Consider the following 17,145-nt stretch of genomic DNA (forward strand, 5'->3'; position numbering starts at 1 on the left):
GCTAAACACCTCCTACTAACCCCATTAGGATGAAAGCAGAGGATTTTATTATTCATGTTTAATAGGAAGAAGCTCCAACTCCCCCAGGAAGTGTGAAAGGTAGGGTTTTGATGTATCTGGTATGGAGAGGTTGCAACAAAGCAAGCCCCCGGAGAATGGGCAGGCCTTATTCAAGGACAAACGGAAAGGATTAGGGTGACGAGATCCTGCAGGAAAGTGAATGATCTCAGGCAGCCCACGCCCACTCAAGGTGCCTGAGCCCTGTGGCACGGGCTGACGGCAGAACCAGCCCGGGAATCCAGGAAAAACCCGAATCCCCTAGAACACTATCTCCTGATAATTGTCTGTTAAACATTTGTAACTGGCACACAAAGGTAACTAAACGGAATGGCTCCCTCCAGGACTGCGCCGTTCATAACAGTAATAAAGCCCCTGCCACAGACAGCGGCATTATCCAAACGCCATCAACATCCATATTCGTATCAAATGCCATCTGGCTAAGGAGCCTGCAAGCCTAAACCCCTCCTACTCTGGGACTTCACAGCCTTGTGGGAGAGGACGCCAGAGCCCGTCCCCCTCCCCTGATGCTTAGGGCGGGAGAGGCCAGGCCAGCAGACTGGTCCTGGGAGGGTACTCAGGTACACAGGGAAACAAGGCCAGGGAAGGTGAAACACACCCAAGTCTAATTTATTCACTGTCGTTGACTTTTCTTCCAGTCTTCATTATGAAGATGCAACCAACTGCCAACTGCTCCTTCACGCTGTCATAATAGGAACCTGACTGAGTATTTATGGGAACCTCAAAGGAATCATTGTTTTGAAGAGAATCAGAGCCTAACCTCCCGCCAGTCCTCCTTGCAGACAGCGTCACGTACAGAACCCTATACTTAAGTCGTAAGAGCTTCCTGCGGGGAGTAATTACGTGACCCCAGAAGACGAATTCTTCCTGGAGAGAGAGGCTGGGTGCTGGGGGCACAGCTCAGCTCCTCCTCTGGGCCAGATCCTGCTTCCCCAGCCACGGCCTTGGTGTCACCCAGGTCACCTCCTAAGAATCGGAGGTCACCCGGCCATGAGGCTCAGCAGCTGGGAGCCTGGGCCTGTGAAAGGAAGGAAGAAGCCAGGAGCCTTGTAGGCCTAGGCTTGACAAAATGATGCTGGGCACTGGCAGGAAGAAATGCAGGAGCAGGCTGCAAACATCCTAACACACCAGGCCGGGGCTCATCTTTCTCTCTGCTAATTTAGCTATTATGATTATAAATATCGACACATGAGGAAATGAATGCCTGTTGCATGGGGTTATGGTGAGATCTGAATGAAGTAATGATGATGATGATGATGACGACAAGGGCTACCATTTATTGAGTTCAATATGTGCCAAGTGCAAATCTGTGTGCTCCACATCTTATCTCACTTAAATCTCACCGCTACCACGTGAGGAGAAAAAGTATTTATCTCATTTTTATACAAGATGAAACAGAAGTTCAGAAAAGCTTGGTAAGCTACCTAAGTTTATCCAAGTAAGTGGGAGAGCTGGATTTTGAGCCCAAATCTACCCAGCTGCAATGTCCACGCTCCTGCCCACTGACCTGTGCTGCTACCACAGCCTTTTGTAAGCTCTGGGTTTTGTTTTGTTTTTAATATATTTTATTGATTTTTCAAAGAGAGGAAGGGAAAGGGAAAGAGAGTTAGGAACATCGATGAGAGAGAAACATCGATCAGCTGCCTCCTGCACACCTCCTCCTGGGGATGTGCCCGCAACCAAGATACATGCCCTTAGCCGGAATCAAACCTGGGACCTTTCAGTCCGCAGGCCGACGCTCTATCCACTGAGCCAAACCAGTTAGGGCAGACCACAGGGTTTTGAGTTAGAAGGCCAGGGCTCTAGTCCTGGCTCCCCTGCCTGGTGGCTGTGTGACCTTGGGTCAGTCACTCTGCCTCTCTGGGTCTCCGTTGATCTGCCTGTCCAGGGAGTGGCAGTGATGCTCTCCTGATGGGTAAAGCACTCACAGGTGAGAAGAGCAACAACAGGAGCCTTGCTGCTAGGAACAGACAGCAATGCCCAGCCATGAACAGCAGGGAGGCAGCAGCCACTGCAAAGAGGAGCTGCTTTAGGGAATCCCCAGGGGGAAAGGCTCTGTCGGACCCAGAATCTGTCTGTCTGTCCCAGGGCCTGCCTGTCTGATCCAGGGCCTGTCTGTCTGACCCAGGGCCTGTCTGTCTGACCCAGGGCCTGTCTGTCTGACCCAGGATCTGTCTGTCTGACCCAGGGCCTGTCTGTCTGACCCAGGATCTGTCTGTCTGACCCAGGGCCTGTCTGTCTGACCCAGGGCCTGTCTGTCTGACCCAGGGCCTGTCTGTCTGACCAGGGCCTGTCTGTCTGACCCAGAATCTGTCTGTCTGACCCAGGGCCTGTCTGTCTGACCCAGGGCCTGTCTGTCTGACCCAGGGCCTGTCTGTCTGGCCCAGGGCCTGTCTGTCTGACCCAGGGCCTGTCTGTCGGGCCCAGGGCCTGTCTGTCTGACCCAGGGCCTGTCTGTCTGGCCCAGGGCCTGTCTGTCTGACCCAGGGCCTGTCTGTCTGGCCCAGGGTCTGTCTGTCTGGCCCAGGGCCTGTCTGTCTGGCCCAGGGCCTGTCTGTCTGGCCCAGGGCCTGTCTGTCTGATCCAGGGCCTGTCTGTCTGGCCCAGGGCCTGTCTGTCTGACCCAGGGCCTGTCTGTCTGACCCAGCGCCTGTCTGTCTGACCCAGGGCCTGTCTGTCTGGCCAAGGGCCTGTCTGTCTGACCCAGGGCCTGTCTGTCTGACCCAGGGCCTGTCTGTCTGGCCCAGGGCCTGTCTGTCTGACCCAGGGCCTGTCTGTCTGGCCCAGGGCCTGTCTGTCTGACCCAGGGCCTGTCTGTCTGGCCCAGGGCCTGTCTGTCTGACCCAGGGCCTGTCTGTCTGACCCAGGGCCTGTCTGTCTGACCCAGGGCCTGTCTGTCTGGCCCAGGGCCTGTCTGTCTGGCCCAGGGCCTGTCTGTCTGGCCCAGGGCCTGTCTGTCTGACCCAGGGCCTGTCTGTCTGACCCAGGGTCTGTCTGTCTGACCTAGGGTCTAGGGCAGCCAAAAAAGCGGAAGGACCATTTCCAACCACTGCAGGTTCTCTAGAGAGCGACCAAGGGCCAGAAAGAGGCTGTTTGGGCTTCAGGCTAAGAACAGGCCTTGGACCCACACAGACCTATTGGGGACAATTGTACTCCCAGAACCAGGACGCAACAATGGTGACAGGAACATCATCACCCTCAGCAGCAGCGGCAGCAGCGTGCACACTGAGGGTGACTGGCTGGGAAGACCTGCTCTGACTGGTGCCGCCTCGATGACAGTGGAGATGTTATAAGGCAGGAAGCCCGTCTCTGCCCCACTGTAAACCCTTTCAGGAAAGACGCAGGGCTCTGCGGATTTAAAAAACAAAACGAAAAGAAGTGAGCTTCCCAGCATTGGGAGCATCCACACACAACCCACCAGGGAGGTCCCAGGGACGGATTTCTATTTGAGAGGGAGGCCTTCAGTCCCAGGACGTCAGTCCTGTGATGGCCCTTTCTAATCACCCAGCCCAAAGCCTCCCTACAGGAGACAGGGACGGAATTGGAGAGGGGACACAGCTATGTCCTTAAGTCTTTGGCACCAATGTAGTACTGGTCATACTCTGTGTTTCCTGTGACATAGTCTCATTGTCCCACACCCCCTCTCACTTTCCATGTCTCCTGGGGCTGGTGTGGTGGACACCTACCAAGGGCTAGGATGGGGTGGGTTTGGAGCCCAAGACAGAGCTGGGCTCCCTGGCCTGGGAAAGCAGAAGACTACATGCTAGACTAGGGAACAAAGTCAGAATGCAGCTCAGTCCAGAGCAAGGAGACAAGGTCCAGCAAGGCAAGTCAGGATCTAATGGGAAACCCACATAATTACATCAAATGTCAGCCAGCATTTAGGGCTCGCCTTTAAGGCCCTTGGGGATGTGACTCATGGCCTGGTCAACCTGTTTAAAAAACGACCAGGGTAGGATGGGTGCTTGGAATGAACAGGAGCAGCTCCTGGCACCAAAAGATGCCAACGCCCTGCCCTTGACTGCCTGTAGTGCCCCCTGGAAGCCCTGGGCACATTTTCCCTGACTCCAACCTACTATCACAGCCCCGGCACAGGGCACTTGGTCTACTTCTCCCTAATGTATTCAGGCAGAAGAGTCATTAATACTTCACAAGGAATGAAAAATCAAAGGAGGAAGACGATTTTTTACTGTATTTTTTTTAAACATTTGGGGGAGAAAAGTCAGATGTCAAAAAAATTCCCATTTACATCTTTTAAAATACGAGCAATTAATATTTTCCATGGAGGTTCACGCTCCCTCTCTTCATTCTGTTTGCAGGGTATTGTTAAGCCATGCTTTGTAATTTGTTGCATGTTTAAATATTCAGTCTGTATTTCATTTGGGCTACACATTTAATTCAGCCAACATGTTCATTTTAAGATCAATACTGTCATAACTATGTTGAAAAATTAAATTATTGTAACTTTATTTACATTTCTTAAAAGTACTGTGAAAATTATTCTTAACCAGGACCTAATCAATGTTAGAGTCTAAAAATATGCCACTCTGCATGAAGCTATAAAAAGATTAATGTACATTTTTTTACAAGAAATTAGTAGCTTAATGAAGTGGATAAAAACGCTGTCACAATTTTTATTGGATCTAAATTGCATAGTAGTGGAGGTACAGTAAGTGCCTTCTACATAATGACATAATGAGTCATGACTGGTGCTGGAAGGCTAATTTGCCCTTAACTGACACAAAACCAGGGAATTAACATCCCAGTCGCTCTACGCCAATAGCAGATGCATTATTTCATTGCACAGCAGGGTTTTTAACTAAACTCTTAACTGTAGAAATATTGATCTATTCTTCTGTGAAATGATGAAATTGGAATTTTTTAAAAGGACGTCTTAAATTATGGCTGCGGCAGTGACATTTGCTTTCACAGTACCATGCCTGCCGACAGAGTAGCTGCAAGAGAAGTTTGGTGAGGCTCATACCTGTGTTTTAGAATCTTTAGCCAGAGGAGAGAGGAGGGGAGCATTTTGTAGGAGAGCAAATGCTGGCATTTGAGAAAATGACAGACCGTCTATAGCTACGTGCTCAAGTTCTGGAATGAATGTTCTTGAACATGTCCTCGCCCAGAAATTGGTTTACTTTGAAGATTATTTAGGGCTTGCGTGTTGTTTGGGGTAAAACACCACCAAAACAGTGATATTCAACTTAAGTCTGAAATAAAAATTTAGTGGTAAATGGTAGAATGGGTAGAAGGAGCTAGAGACCCTTATTAGAGACAAATATAAAGTTAGAGACCCTGTACCACCCTGGTTTCAATCTTTTCATTCACTCATTCCTTCTTTCATTCATCCTATATTCATTGGACAGCTACCAAGTGCCAGAGATAGATAAATACAGTAACTGGCCTATGATGGCTAACTATAGCTTCTGTCAAACAACCCATTGCAACATGTTTCTTTATTTAACCAAGTGAATCAAAATTCATCTTGCTTTGCCCTAGCCTGTTTGGCTCAGTGAATAGAGCATTGGCCTACAAACTGAAGGACCCCAGGTTCAATTCTGGTCAAGGGCACATGTCCAGGTTGTGGATTTGATCCGCAGTATGGGGCATGCAGGAGGCAGCCGATCAATGATTCTCTCTCATCATTGATGTTTCTATCTCTCTCTTCCTCTCCCTTCCTCTTCCTTTGAAACTTTTACAATAAACCTGGTACTAACTGTAGATACTTTGAGCTAGCACAACCCAGGAATTTAGAAGAAAAAAGAATGGTGTACTAACAAACAAATATACATCTGACACCTCTTGTGTGTGTGTGTTTGACACATCAAAAACAAACAAAGAGTGGCAAAATCAGAATTCTTTGTGCTTGAGGAGCTGGGGAGACCAAACCTATTTAAGTCAATTCAACAAGCCTATATTATGTCACGTGACCTAGGCCTGAGCAAACAACTAGGTGAGTTTGGATCCAGCGTACAGGCCAGTGGTTCTCAACAACACTGACATTAAGTCGCATGGGGTCAGCCTCATTTTATTGGTTTGGGATGGACCTGGTATCACTATTATTTAAAATCACCCTGAGTGCTTCCAGAGTGCAGCTATGGTTGAGAACCACTGCCATAAAGGCCTACAACATAACTATAGGAACTGCACAGTCCACGCTCAGAGAACTAGACTTGATGATCAAGCTCTGACTAGGAGCTGAAAGGAAGAGAACCGCAGACCGGCCAGGTGAGGATGCACAAAAGAAGGGCAATTTGACATGATAGAAACTGCAGACAATAAATGTGGTCCCCCTTCTCTGAGTCTAGGGCCATACTCTACTGCATGTTAAAAACAAATAAACATCCCCTCTTCTTCCTCCCATCAATTTTCATAAGATTCTTTAAAATGCATATATGGCCCTAGCTGGTTTGGCTCAGTGGATAGAGTGTTGGCCTGGTGACTGAAGGGTCCCAGGTTCAATACCGGTCAAGGGCACATGCCCAGGTTGCAGGCTCAATCAATCCCCATTAGAGGGCGTGCAGGGGGCAGCAGATCAATAATTCTCTCCTCATTGATGTTTCTATCTCTCTCTCCCTCTCCCTTCCTCTCTGAAATCAATAAAAATATATTTTAAAAAATAATAAAAAATAAAATACATATATGTATATTTTAACTATAAAAAAGGATACATATTCACTGTAGAAAAAATTGGAAATCACTGTTAAAGCGGTACAAAAATGTAAGAAACTTTTCCAATGTTATTTTAAAGAGGTACAAGAATCAATGAGTTCTAAAACATCCAAAATTTGACTGCAAAAGCATGAGTGAAAGATTCTGTTCTTTTTAAAACTTTTTTTAAATATATTTTATTGATTTTTTTACAGAGAGGAAGGGAGAGGGATAGAGAGTTAGAAACATCGATGAGAGAGAAACATTGACCAGCTGCCTCCTGCACATCTCCTACTGGGGGTGTGCCCGCAACCAACGTACATGCCCTTGACCAGAATCAAACCCAGGACCTTTCAGTCCGCAGGCCAACGCTCTATCCACTGAGCCAAACCGGTTTCGGCAAAGATTCTGCTCTTGAACTCTCATCAACATGGAGTATCATCCTTTGGGGGGAAAAAAATTTCTATTTGATAGAGAAAGGGAAGCCCATTGTTATTTTAATATGCATTTTCCTATTACTTATGAGGTTTAAGGTTTTTCATGTTTTTGGCCTCTTCTACGTACTTTGCATGTGAGTGTCACACTGATATCTTTTCCTCATTTCATTTTGGAATGTGTTTCTTACTGATTTGTGAAAGTGTACTAAGAATATTAAGTTCTTCTATTATACATTAACAAACATTTTTCCTAAGGGTTTCTCCTGTTTTGTATATAGTACATTTTGTTTTGAAAAGGGCAATAAACAGGACTCTGTATTAAATTGCCTCTAATATCTTTTATATCTCTCCTCCCTATCCTCTTTGCATGTTGACAAGCCCCTGGGACTTGGAGTCCAAAGATGGACACTCACGGACCAGCTATACCATTTAAGGCATGCACTTCACTTCTCTGAGCCTCTGTTTTCCTCCACCCGCATCCCAATTTTTGCCAGAATGGCAAGAACTTCACTATTGTATTCACTGATAGATCCCCAGAACCTAGAACAGAGCCTTGCATCCAGTAGGTACTCAATAAATATGTGTCCAATGAATGAATAAACATCTGGCCTGGACCCTAGCTCAGAGCAGGCAACCAGTAAATATTGGTCACCCACAGGCAGGCCCAGACATCACTGTTCCTAAGAAGTCTTTCACGGGTCACAAGTTGTATCTCCCAGTCCTGCCATTTACATTTTTCCCATTATTCCCCAGCACAGCAATGTATCGGGAGTACAGTATGAGGCCAGCCTGTTCTGAGCACCCCTGGTGGGTGCAAAATGCACAGACCCTGCCTAGGCCTGGTGATGGCCCTTGCAGGATTTCATTATACACGTAGAATAATTAGAAGAGGAGATGAGATGGGCCAGAATGTGGGCCAGGAGTCTCGCTGAGAAGTGAGATCAAGAAGGAGAAAGCAGGAGCAGGGAAGGCTCGTTAGAGGAGGGAGCACCAAGGGACACGAAGGATGAGGACGCTTCTGACATACAGAGAAGGGGAAGCTGGCAGGCCAGATGGTAAACCGTGATCTAAGCTTACTTTCATTCCGAAGACTGTTGGTCTAATGTGCTACTTGACCACAAGATCAGTACATTTTATATTCATGATTTCCCTCGCTCCGACTGTTTTACTTGCTCATTGACACTTGTACCATATGCTAATGTATTGGTTTCAAGAAAAGCTCTCCTTTTATAGTTTTTACACATACAAGGGGGAAGTTTGGAAACCCCACGAAAAAAATGTGAAATCCAGAACACTCAGCCAAATCAAGTTTTTCATTTCTGTTCTAAATATGCTTCCTGTGTGGTTTTTGTTCAGATTCAAAACTGGTCCTTCACCTTTTTGAGTGTAGACCCTTTGGGGTGTACAGAGAAAAGCCTGATTCCTTCTGTCCAGTCGGTACATGTAATTTTGCATACAATTTCAGGAGCTCTCGGAACCCCTCTAGCTCATCCATTGATTCCTAGGGTCACACAGTAAACTCCTTGCATTAGAAGTTTGCCCTAAGCGTATTTAGTAAACCCCAGTTCAAATTCTGTAGTCAGTATAATCTGCTTGGCCTGAAAAACATTATTTTTAGCATTTTGCAACTAGACACAAAAACTGGGTCTTTCTGCTTCACTTCTTTCCCGAAATTATTTCCTTTCTCATTCCCTACCTGCCTGACCTCCTGGCCAAGAATCATGACCCATATAGCAAATAGGTGTTAAATTAGGATAACACCAGCTGCTATAACAAAGAAAGCCCATACTGTGAAAGACCTCACATCAGAGGCATTTCTTCACTGCTTATGTAACAAGTGGTTCTGGTCAGCAGATGAGCCTTCCACAGTGTGATCCCAGGAATCCAGGTTCCTTCCACATCAAGGCTCTGCATTTGCAACAGTGTTGCCATGCGCACAGGCAGCAATATGGTAGCAGGGGAAAGGGTCATGCATGGAGGATCCTACATGAGACGGTTTTAGGAGCTGGGCTTGATAATGGTATACATCACCTCCACTCACATTCTATTGGCCAAAACAGTCACATAACCATCCCTAATTGCAAAGGAGGCTGAAAAGGCTATCCCTGTGCCCAGGAAGTAGAGGAAAGTTGTTTGGTGAACAGGTATCCTGCCTCTGCCACAGTGGGTGTCTACAGCTACTCTTGAGGAACTCTGGGCCAAGCTGCTCAGAATCCCCATGTAGCCATTATCCCTCCTCCTTATGTTAGCTCATTTTCTAAGGAGCTCTGCTACTACCGAGAAGGCAGATCTTCACTCTGGCATCAGACTCTCCCAATAATTAGCAATATGTTCTTGCAAATTCCTTAGCCTCTCTGTGCCTTGATTTTCTCATGTAAAATGGACCACAAACTAGCTCCAACCTCATGACATTGGGCGCATTATATGAGAAGGCAAGTAAGCTGTTAGCATAATGGCTGGCAAGTTGTAAGCACTCGAATACCATAATACTAATAATTACTATAACTAAAATAATCCTATATAATAAAAGCCTTATATGCAAATTGTCCCTTCCACCCTAGTTCCACTGGGAGCTCAACCGCTCCACCAGTCGCTATGACACACACTGACCACTGCAACCGATAGGTTCGCTTGCTGCAGGCGCTGGTGGGCTGGACTGGAAAGTGAGGTGTGAGGTGAGAGTCATCAGGAAGCTCCCAGAGTTTGGCCCCAGCCCCTGGCAAAGGCAGGCGGGGCAGGCGGGAGCGGGCGCCAGGAGGGACGGGGTGGCGGGGGAGGCTGCTATGACAGAGCCGTGGACTGCGCAGCCCTACGCAGCCTGTGGCATTCTCAGTAAGCAATTTAGTTAAGTTTCACTAACTATTCCAGGAGAGTGGGTGGCACCATTACAGGGGGAAGGGCCAGGGCTCCCTGGGATGCAGCAGAGAGGGGCTGAGTTGGAGAAACTAAGTCCAAAACTTGAAAAGAAGTGGGAAGCAGCGAGGCGTGGAGGGTGACAGCTTTGCAGAGGCCTAGAAAAGCTGCTGGGTGGGGGCAGCCAAGGAGCCTAGTGCCTCTCCCACGGGACAGGTTCCATGTCCCTCCATCCTCCCCGTGACCCGTCACCCCAGCTCTCCTCCGAGGCCCCGCCTAGGCTTGCCCCTCACAGCCCTGCCCACACCGCCTTTGGGGAGCTCCACCCACCTCCGGGAGGAGAAAGGGGGAGGCTGCAGACAGGAAGTCACAGGAGCAGGGGGCAGAGCAGAGCCCACCAAGTTAGATGGAGGGGCTGGAGGGAGAGACCCCATAGGACTGGGGACAGAGATGGGCGGGGAAGGAGGGCTGTGCGGGAGCATCGCCCTTGGTTGACATAGAAATCCTGACCCCATTTTACAGACCCCAGCAGAGTGTGTGTGTGGCGGGGAGGGGGGGGGGGGGGCGCGGGGCGGGGGCGCGAAGACAAAAGAGTGTGTGAGGGGACTGGGTGGATGGAGAACAGAGTCATTTGATTCATGGCCTATTTATTTTTATTTTTGTTAATATGTTTTTATTGATTTCAGAGAAGAAGGCAGAGGGAGGGAGAGACAGAAACATCAATGATGAGAGAGAATAGATCTGCTGCCTCCCACATGCCCCCTACTGGGCATTGAGCCCGCAATCCAGAATGTGCCCTTGACCGGAATCAAACCCAGGACCCTTGAGTCCGCAGGCCGGGGCTCTATCCACTGAGCCAAACCATCTAGGGCAACCCATGGCCTATTTAAAACTGCTGCAGTAGGCTGAGCAGGGGTCTTACCATGATGGTGTTACCTGATAATGAGGGTGTCGCTCCTTATGTTGGGGAAATCTGAATTGAAGCGAAGAAAAGACACCCATGGAGCCAGCAAAGGGTTTCCATGCACACAATGCAATTTACTTCATGTGGCAGCTGAAGAGGCTGAGCAGAGCCTTGGAAGGACATGAGGTCTCCAAGACCAGGGGCTGGAGGGAAAGTATGTGCCGAGCATTCCACACCATGAGTTACAATCTATAATAATTAAAGCATAATTAGACCGGACAGCCGGATGTCCTTCCAGACAAAGCCATGGCAGCTGCGAGGACCAAGGGCAGGCAGCTGCGGAGGCCAGCAGCTGAAGCAGCGGCGGGGTGATAGGGGCAGCGTCATCCCCTGATCAGCCCAGTTGCCTCCCATGGGGAGCGGGCCTAAGCCATCAGTAGGACATCCCCTGAGGGCTCCCAGACTGTGAGAGACAGCAGAGGGACCGCCCCCCAGTACACAAATTTTAGTGCAGCAGGCTTCTAGTCTATATATATATAAAAGCCTAATATGCTAAGCATCCGACGAGCGGTCAACTGACTGGTTGCTATGACATGCACTGACCACCGGGGGTAGATGCTCCAACCAGTAGGTTAGCTTGCTGCTGGGGTCCAGCCAATCAGGACTGGGCAAGACAAGGCCAGACACACCCTGGAGCTCTCCTGCAGTCCCTCCCTGGCCACCAGCCCCTATCGGTCCCGATCAGGACTGGGCAAGATGGCCCTGATCAACCCCGATCGCCGGCCAGGCAGAGGGACCCCACCCATGCATGAATTTCGTGCACCGGGCCTCTAGTACTATTATATTATAGGCTAGATTTTGAAAATAAAGAGAATCCAAAAGACAAGCCAAGGCTCCTATAAAAACTGAGATAAAATGTGGTAAGGGTGCCCGGCTGGTGTAGCTCAGTTGTTGAGCTTCGACCCAGGAACCATGAGGCTGCCGGTTCAATTCCCGGTCAGGGCACATGCCCAATTGAGGGCTCAGTCTCCTGTGGGGGACATGCAAGAGGCAGCCAATCAATGATGTTTCTCTCTCATCGAAGTTTCTATCTCTATTCCCTCTCCCTTCCTCTCTCTTTCTCTCAAAAATCAATAAAAACATTTTTTAAAAATGTGGTAAGGGTCCGGCCTGGATGGGGTAAAATAAAAAAGGATACCAGTTATCCCTAGCCAGCTTGGCTCAGTGGATAGAGCGTCAGCCTATGGACTGAAGGGTCCTAGGGTCAATTCCAATTAGGGGCACATGCCTGGGTTGTGGGCTCAATCCCTGGTGGGGGGTGTGCAGGAGGCAGCCAATCAGTGATTATCTCTCATCATTGATGTTTCTCTCTCTCTCCCTCTCCCTTCCTCTCTGAAATCAATAAAAACATTTTTTTAAAAGAATACCAGTTAAACAAGCACTTCTATAAGCATTATCTTGGATTGGAAAGAAATAAAAAATAATTTAGGGATTTAACAATCCATTGGGAGAGGAGAGTCCAGGACCTACAGAAATATAAAGTGTCCCCGATCTCCAGTTTGGAGGTCTTTCAAAGTCACCAATATTCCCAGGCAAAATCAAAGTCTCTTATTTGTTTTTATTCTTCAGACCTCTGCTACATTTCACATTTCACGGAATATCTAGTATTCTTTTCACTTCAAGTTATCCTCCTGACTTCTTTCCCAGCAATCTTCCTCCTGTTGATTGACCATGGCCTTCCTGAAGTCCTGCTCCATGCCCCTAGTATGCTAGCTCAGTCTTCAGCTCAGCCTTCTTCACCTCCATCCAGCCTCATCACTCTATTGTCCAAAGAGCATTTCCACTGAGATCCAGTGACCCCTGACACCTAAAGGACTTCCTTTTTGCCAAATAGCTTGCCTTTCTCAATTATCCCATGTCTATCAATGGACCATCACAGGGGTCATATAGTGAGGAAACAGAGCCCAAAGGGTCTTCAGTCTTAGACATCTAACCAGGAAGCGCTAGAGTGAAGCAAAAAGGCATCCTCCAAGATGGAAATGGCAAACAGCTCTATTTCCAAAATCAAGACTGGTATTAGGTCAGTGGGGCTATAAGCCTACTTCTCAGTTCATCTCCCAAAGCTGTAAAGCCAATGCCTTTTCTGGGACCAAGCCCCAGTACAGAGAGTTGCAGCACTGCTTTTCAGAATAAGATAGGTCCGGCTTGCTCAGATAAATTAACACTCCATTATCAGCTATCTCATTATCTGAAATACTAAGTTTGCATGTCTGTTTGAATAGAGACCAGAGAGAGGGCATAGAAAAGAAGGAATATTTACAATGTACCAAAAGGAGTGTACCAGCACCTCTCTTTTTACAACAACAACAAATGTAGATTGATATTCCATTTTCATAGCCTAAGCATCTGTCTGTTCTGCAGGTTGTCATATTAAATCAAATTAATCTTCTGATATTTGATCACTTTAAATCTTCTGATATTTGATCACTTTAGCTCAAAAGATGCTTTTTTAAAGTATAAGGATTTTGTCCTGGCCAGGTGGATCAGTCAGTTGAAGTATCATCCCAAACACCCAAAGCCTGGGGGTTCGATTCCTGGTCAGGGCACATACCTATCAATAAATATATCCTCTGGTGAGGATTTTAAAAAGTATAAAAGTTTAAGAATCTTCTCATTTCCTCCCTGGCTGCTTGAAAGGACCCATCATGAACGACACAGTAACTAACCGGACCAGGAAGTTCATGGCCAACAGACAAGTTCAGCAGAAACAAATGGTCATTGACGTCCTTCACCCTACCTAAGACAGAAATGTGGGGAAAACTAGCCTAAATGTATAGGACCACACCAGATGACATCTTTGTGTTTGGATTCAGAACCCATTTTGGTGGTGGCAAGACAACTTACTTTAGCATGACTTATGATTCTTCGGGTTATGCAAAGAAAAATGAACCTAAACGTAGACTTGCAAGACATGGCCTATATGAGAAGACGACTTCAAAAAAACAGAGAAAGGAATGCAGAACAAAGAAAGTCAGGGAGAAACCAAGATGGCGGCATAGATAAACACCAGAAATTGCTGCCTCGCACAACCACTTCAAAAATACAACTAAAAGACAAAACGGACATCATCCAGAACCACAGGAAGGATGGCTGAGTGGAAATTCTACAACTAGAAGGAAAGAGAAAAGCACACTGAGACTCAGAGGAGGTGGAAGTGCAGAGGTACGGAGGCGCACGTGGAAAGGGCTGGCAACTGAGGATGCGGCTATCTTTTTCAATCGGGAGGGAGTCTCAAACTCCCGACTGATTTGAACTCCAGTTCCAGGCGACTCTCTGGGGACCCAGACTCATAAGGGAGAAACTGGACTGTGTGGCATCAGTTGGAACTCGAGGGCGGCTTTCTCTCAGAGGTGCTTGCAGCAATTACCGGGACACTGAAACGTGGGGCCTCTTAGGGTAGGACTGAGGTGCAGCCATAGCTGCTTGCTCCGTCCTATTGATCCCCTGAGACCCCGCCCCACCCAAGCTGTGCACAGAGGCTTTTGCATATGAAAGGCCTGGCCCTTTGCAATCTGAAAATTACCTAACAAACTGCAGCTGGGTCAGAGAGACCCAGAACTTCCAAAAGAAGGCCCAAGGCCCCACAGCAGCTTGCATTGCTTCACAGCTGGGCCTCATCTGGGCACCTCCAAACCCCAAACAAAGAAGAGGAATCTGCAGATTTCTCCATAGCTCCTGCTGGGTAGCCTCAGGCAGAGGCTAAATTAGCACCTCCTTAGAGATCCTAGAGCCAGTGTACCCAGTGGTCAGAGTGGGACCATCCAGATTACAATTCCTCAGATCCATAAGGGACACACTCAGGGGGCAGACTCAGTGAGCACCAAAGCCCCACTGTAGCAAGTCTTGCCCCAGAAGGGTGTCTCCAGAACAGAAGTTCTCCCACTGCAGACACAGCTGATTCTCACAGCCAACTGGCCTGGAGGTCAATTCCTCCCAGTGATACCTACAACAATCAAGGCTTAACTACAAGACTGTGCACAAAGCCCACAAAGGGGTGCACCAAGAGTGTCCACCTCTGGTAATTGGGGAGGCTGAGCCACTGGGCCCTATAGGACAGCTAGCACACAAAGCCACTCTATCAACACAGGGAAGCATAAAAAATGCAGAGACAAAGAAACAGGTCACAAATGACAGAAATGGAGGAAAGCAAACTACAGGATATAGAGTTCAAAACCACACTTATAAGGTTTTTCAAGAATTTTCTAGAAACTGCCGATAAATTAAGTGAGACCCTCAAGAAATCTAGTGAGACCCTCGAGGTTATGAAAAAGGACCAACTAGAAATTAAGCATACACTGACTGAAATAAAGAATATTATACAGGCTCTCAACAGCAGACTAGAGGATCGCAAGAATCAAGTCAAAGATTTGAAATACGAAGAAGCAAAAAACACCCAACCAGAAAAACAAAAAGAAAAAAGAATCCAAAAATATGAAGATAGTGTAAGGAGTCTCTGGGACAACTTCAAGCGTACCAACATCTGAATTATAGGGGTGCCAGAAGATGAGAGAGAGCAAGATATTGAAAACCTATTTGAAGAAATAATGACAGAAAACTTCCCCTACCTGGTGAAAGAAATAGACTTACAAGTCCAGGAAGTGCAGAGAACCCCAAACAAAAGGAATCCAAAGAGGACCACACCAAGACACATCATGATTAAAATGCCAAGAGCAAAAGACAAATAGAGAATCTTAAAAGCAGCAAGAGAAAGAAACTCAGTTACTTACAAGGGAATACCCATACGACTGTCAGCTGATTTCTCAACAGAAACTTTGCAGGCCAGAAGGGAGTGGCAAGAAATATTCAAAGTGATGAATACCAAGAACCTACAACCAAGATTACTTTACCCAGCAAAGCTATCATTCAGAATTGAAGGTCAGATAAAGAGCTTCACAGATAAGAAAAAGCTAAAGAAGTTCATCACCCACCACCAAACCAGTATTAGATGAAATGCTGAAAGGTATCCTTTAAGAAGAGGAAAAAGAAGAAAAAGGTAAAGATACAAATTATGAATAACAAATACACATCTATCAACAAGTGAATCTAAAAATCAAGTGAATAAATAATCTGATGAACAGAATAAACTGGTGAATATAATAGAATATAAAGGGAGTGGACTGACTATTCTTGGGGGGTAGGTGGGGGGTGCGGGAAGAGACTGGACAATAATTGTACACCTATCGATGAGGACAGTGGGGGGGGGGGGGGTAAGGACAGAGGGTGGGGTGGGAACCGGGGGGGAAGGGGAGCTATGGCGGGGGAAAAGAGGAACAACTGTAATAATCTGAACAATAAAGATTTAATTTTAAAAAAAGAAGGAAAGTCAGGGGGACCGCAAAGGCCAATGTTGGTGCTGACAAAAGTGAGCTGGGACCAGGCTGGAATGGCTCAGTGGTTGAGCATCGACCTATGAACCAGGAGGTCATCGTTCAATTCCCGATCAGGGCACATGCCCAGGTTGCAGGCTCAATTCTCAGTGTTTCTCTCTCTCCCTCTCCCTTAGGTCAATAAAATTTAAAAAATTAAGTGAGTTGGGGATTGCACAACAGTAGTAAAGATTCTCCAGTGACTTTATCTGTGGTGACTGTGCAGATATTTCACAAGATTAATAAACTAAGAACTTTTATGTGAAAATAATACTGTAAGGATCTTAAAGTAGAAGTTGCAGCACTTTTAGGGCAACACATTGGTAATAACAGGCAAATGCAAGTTGGGGGGATGGGGTGCTTACTAGTTTCCTTCCACTCAATTCCTCATTATAACTGTCCTTTTAAACTTTCTCAATTATATTTTAAACAGTTCTGAAGACATACTGATGTATCTAGTCCCTTTTACACTAAAAGTTGTCTTCGCAGAACAAAGGCACAGCTGGAGATTGTGGAGAGATGATACGGCTCTAAGAAAGAAAAACAAGTGTCCATGGAAGGATAGTGGGCTGGAGCCTTTTCCTTTACAATATTTTAACTCTTAAGTGTGAAATGATTACAACAAAATTTATTTGAGGCATAGGAAAATGATGAAAGCAGATATTGGTATTCAAATATGTGGCATTTCCTTCCTTAGAAGCATTTAAGAGGACTTACATCTACAACAGAAAGCACAGGGACTTGCCTGCTGTAGGAATGTGGACAGAGTAGTCTTCTTAAGGCCTTTTGGAAC

This window comes from Myotis yumanensis, unplaced genomic scaffold, assembly GCF_028538775.1.
Source record: "Myotis yumanensis isolate MYYU_CA2020_CCGP unplaced genomic scaffold, mMyoYum1.0.hap1 SCAF_2, whole genome shotgun sequence".
In the NCBI taxonomy this organism is placed as follows: Eukaryota; Metazoa; Chordata; class Mammalia; order Chiroptera; family Vespertilionidae; genus Myotis; species Myotis yumanensis.